Raw genomic sequence first — 5,499 nt, forward strand, 5'->3', positions numbered from 1 at the left:
GGATTCACCTAGCCCTTTGTAACAATAGCTTCACAATCCCCATGTCTGGCCCAGAACTCCTCAAACTTAAAACCTCTCTTCATCTGCTGTCTAGGTACAAATGGAGTGCGACCTAACTCAACCAGCAGGGGGAATATGATCAGAGTCCCGGTGGAATATGAACGGTTCAAGAGTAGGGAAACATAGCTTGTAGAGAGGCTGACCACAGACTTCTATCAAGTCACTCCTTAGTTTGGTGATCCCACCATGTAAAAGGACCACCCCGAAAACCCATGTCCATATAAGAAATTTTTTCAATTGATATGGGTACACAGAGAAAATAAATTTATTTAGTGGTATTTTCATTTGTCTTTTTTGGTAATTATAAACAGCCCCAACACATTTTAGTTGCAATCTACCAAACACTCTAAATTGCTTAATTTTCATTCTCACAACACTTAAAAAAACAGTTTACTAAACACTCATATGCTTCTTGTCACAACACATCAGAAGTGTTTCATCTCACAACAAAATCAGAAGAACTGTTTCCTCTTACAACACTTCTATCACTTCTTCTTATATCCTTAAAGCCTCGTTGGACTATTCATCATCGCTGTCAATTTCACAACATGCAGCTCTAGTTTGAAGACTTATACGCCTAAGGATGAACACATTATAGTAATAACTCACAATACTCCTGTGGCACTTACCCGGGAAATACTTAAAAGCAAGCTTCAAAGAACTTAATACCTTTGATAATTGATTTCTCCTCACAAGAGATTTAAAGGTTGTCTGTTCTTTCAAGGTCCACGACTTGGAGGCAAATTCTCCCATCTCATCAAACTTCCAACTCCAAAAGGCAGACCCAATCTCATCTTGCAACCTAAGTCTTGCTTCACTAATGTGGTGTTTGACACAACCAATAGATCTTGGAGAGATGCAAGAACATGATGTAGGTCTCCCTAGTATAGTGGTCTCAACACCTGATTTTTTTCCTTTGATGGGCCAAATTCGTATGCCCAACCACCTCAAAACTTTTGGGTCACCATTACCATAAAGGTGGACCGAACCTGTCCATTCAGGAATTTCAGCTTGAAAACTAGGTCCAATAGGAACAGATCCGTGGAAATACTTGCCACGTGAAAATGGCGATCTCAATGTCTCTCGAGCCTTCAAGTTTCTCTTCTCTGACCTTAATACTCTTTCAAGTTTTGAGTAATCAGCTGAATCATTAACATTCATTGTGGTTGCACTACAGTGCTTTGACTTGCCTAGTCTTAATATCACCGAACCATGAGTTGATTTATCCTCGATGACCAACAAATTTCCTGAAAAGTTATTTGCACAAACAAGTTTTGGCTTGAAATATTCATTGTTCTTGTTTGTAATGGTTAAGGATGAGCAAAACGTATCTGTACAAACTCTTTTGGCAGTATGATCATCAAAATTATTTGTAGTTACTGCATGAGTGCCAATGTATCTACTCCCTATTAAGAACTGATCAAGTTTACGCTTACTCCAAGGATACACGTCATTACAACGAAGCAAAAGTTTACGTACTGTTCGAACATTCAGTAATTTGTTACTTGAACCTATGGGTGCATTTTGGTTACAAGGGTCTAATGCAAGTGCCTTCAACCACACCAACAAGTCAGAATCAGTACAGAAGCCAGATGACGATTTTCTTTCTCGCTGATCTCCATTGGGCAAAGAACCTTTGATCACATTACTCCCTAGATTATCGAGAGATGTCATTCTAAATTGTTGACACATCAATTTTCTCACGACCCAAGGTTCTTTGATTCTCACTATGAAGAAGCAGAATACAAGACCACAAAAATACCTGAGTTTTCTCGCAAGCTCACAAAGCTCTCTCTTGCGCCGAAGACCTCTCACTGACTCTCCCTTATCAGTTGTCTGTTGTGTTTCACTATGTACACAAGAATGTAACCAAAGGTCCTATTTATTGAACTCTTAAATCTCCAAATTATGTTAGGAATCTAAATTGAAATAAAAAGAAAACCAAATCCTAGTTGAACAAGAGAAACAAGTCAATTCCTTGACAATTATGGAAAGCAGGTCTTTTTCCTAGGTGGTATCCGAGTCAACCTCCAAACCAGGAAACTCTCTACGATCAACGTTATGCTACCAAAATACTGTTTGAGCATCTCTAACAATAACAAATATTTTAAGTCTACTTATTTGTAACTAAAATTAAAAATTAAAACATCAGAGCATTTTGTATTAGTACTAAGAGCATTTTTAGCAATACTAGTTATTTTTTAGTCAAATTTTAGCCAAAATAAAGATGCTTAAAACATCATAATAACTTTGAACTTCAATAAAGATGATCTCGATCCCTTTCAAAAAAAAGAAGAAAAAAGATGATCTCGATCAATCATTTGCCAACTTATGAAAGACCCAATTTAGAAAATCACTTAACATGCAGACATTCTCATAAATGGCTACATGGTAACAATATATGTTTATGTGTTTAGACTAGTAATTTGACTAAGAAATATTTAATTAACAATTGTGCTTTATTAAGAGAATCATGCAACATAAAAGCACGAAAGTGAAAATAAATAAGAGAAATAGAATACTTTATGAAACTGATAAGATAGAGAATGTCGATCAATACATACTTCAAGACTTTTTGGCGGTGATTTTCATCATTTTCTCCCGAAGCTTGTGAGAGACATCATTTTTCTCCATCAACAATATATCATATCAAAGGACGATTTATAAACAATAGAAATCTGCATTGTTTTGTTGAATTTGTACGTACGTGTTGTATGGTTTGGGCATTAGGAATATACATTGGTGGGTATTGGCAAGATTATATATGCAGACTGTTTATATATAGAGCAGGACTGTTATCTTTTAATCTTGGGTGAAGCTTGTGAGTTAACACTGATCGTCGAGCGGTAAGTTAACTAATTATTATCAAACAAGGAGAAGTAGTGAAGCAAATTACCCTATATATTGATAATTTCAGACATTCGGGACTTTGAGTTCTTAACTGAATGTTCTATTCTCTTGAAGGTGACAATATATATATATATATATATATATATATATATATATATATATATATATATAGTTGGAGAGGAAAGATCCCACATTGGAAAAGTGACAAATAAAATATAACTTATAAGTGGGTGGATCTCACCCAATTGTACTAAGACCTTTTGTGATTAAAACCCAACACCTATTGGGTGGTTAAGTTGGGACAATATCGGTACAATGGTGGGCCACGGGCCACGCTTGTCGCTGTTTAACATGGTATCAGAGCGGGTCTCTCTCCAATTGTGTCTTCAATTGTCATGGGCCCGAATTTGGGTTCCTTATATTGCCATCGGAAAATTCCTATTGGATTGTTACCAAGTGTCCGATGTGGGCCTTGGATTGTTATATGGCCAATGTCTCCAATATGAGACTTGTGTCCCAATTTCTAATGTGAGAATTGGATTGTTAATTAATTTCACGTGCAGACCTAGAGTTAGGTTGCACGCGAGGGGGTGTGTTGGAGAGGAAAGATCTCACATTGGAAAAGTGACAAATAAAATATAACTTATATGTGGGTGGATCTCACCTAATTGTATCGAGGCCTTTTGTGGTTAAAACCCCAACACCTATTGGGTGGTTAAGTTGGGACAGTATCAGTACAATGGTGGGCCACGCTTGTCGCTGTTTAACATATATATATATATATATATATATATAAGTGCGGACGTCCGGGATTTCTCTTCGATCAGGCGCCGACGGCGGCGCTTCTCTTGCCTGCCTGAGGCCAGCGCCATCATAGACCAGTTTGCAGTGAAGACGAAGGCCAAGGAGATTGAGGTCGAAGGTCTGGACAGCGTGGTCGACTGCAAATGGTAGCCCGATCAAGGTATATTGCAAAATGGTAGTCAGCGAGTCCACCAGACTGGAAATTGGTCCGAGATACCCCTGCCCTCCTGCCTGCAAGAGGCGTGCCACCATCGGCGCCTTATCGAGGAGAAATCCCGGACGTCCGCACTTTTGGAGCAGTGCGAATGTCCTCTTCTAAACGGCTTTGATATACAAAGAGAATCAAGAGAGAATGTCCTTAAACTCTTAAAGTAAGGATGTTTTTATTTTTAGGATGTATTTTAATAATCACAACCACTCATTCTTTAGTTACCTATATACATATGAATCCTACAAAAAATTAGCCAAATCAAAAAACGTTAAATTATTTGATTAGCACAATGTTCATTTTAATTTTATCTAACGAAATATATTTGTTTACACAATTTTGAATGACCAAATGAATATAAATTTGTTTGATTTTTTGTAGACATTATTCTTGCATAAGAATCTAAAGAATCAACAGTTGAGATTATTTAAATAGGTCAAATACTTGTGTAAAATAACCAAAATCCTCAAATTCTTAAAGGAGGTCCTATCTTGAACGGGCCAATATATATATATATATATGTATATATATATATATATGTATGTATATATATATAGCCCTTATTGGCTGCGGACGTCCGTTCCTAAGCTAAGGAACAGATTTGCAGTTTTGACCAACTTTTCGATCATATTTTCACATCTTAACCGTTCAATTTTAAGGTATATTTTAGTAGATCACTTTTACAAATTTTCAGCCAAATTGATGATAGTTAAGGCATCCAAAACTGCAATTTACCATTATAAACACAAACGGTTCCGGTTCGACAGATTCGGTTCGTTTGTGTAAATTGCAGCTTTGGATGCCTTAACTATCATCAATTTGGCTGAAAATTTATAGAGATGATCTATACATTAGGACCTAAAAACTGAACAGTTAAGATGTAAAAATATGATTGAAAAGTGGGTCAAATATGGAAATCCGTACCTTTTGCTTAGGTACGGATATCCGTACTTGAGCAAAGTTGTATATATATAAGTCCTTGACCAAAAGCACCAAAATAAGCCAAAATTATTTCACTTACCCCAACAACAGATTTTTATTCCCATTAACCTAATTTAAAGTAAAATGACAACTTTGCCCTCAGCCTAATTAATAAACTACAGCATTGCCACACTCTCTCATCTCTCTCTAGCACGACACCGGTCCACTCTCTCTCTCTCTCTCTCTCTCTCTCTCAAGACGCCCACGCCGCCGGCTCTCTCTGTGTTTCTCCCCACCGCCACTTTGGCTCTGCAACCATTACCACCTGGCTTTGCTGCCATAGCCATGGAGCAAGAAGGAGTGGGTCTTCCCGAAGATCGACAACGACCACATAGCCAGCACCTTCGAGGGAAATTGCAATTGCTCCTAGCTCAATTTTTATGCAATTGAAGTTTCTGATTTCAATTTCTCATCATTGATTTTGTGTTAATAATGGTTGTATGCTTCTGGCGAAGCCTTATGTAAAGAAGGAGGCTCTGTTGGACCTAGTTCTAGCCCGCTCCACGACGCCCTTGATTTTGGCCTGCTCCACGATTGAGGCTTCGGTGAGTACTCGCTCGTCGACACAGAGTCGATTCTCACCCCTATCAGCAACG

The sequence above is a fragment of the Rosa chinensis genome, chromosome 3 (genome assembly GCF_002994745.2).
Source record: "Rosa chinensis cultivar Old Blush chromosome 3, RchiOBHm-V2, whole genome shotgun sequence".
Classification (NCBI taxonomy): Eukaryota; Viridiplantae; Streptophyta; class Magnoliopsida; order Rosales; family Rosaceae; genus Rosa; species Rosa chinensis.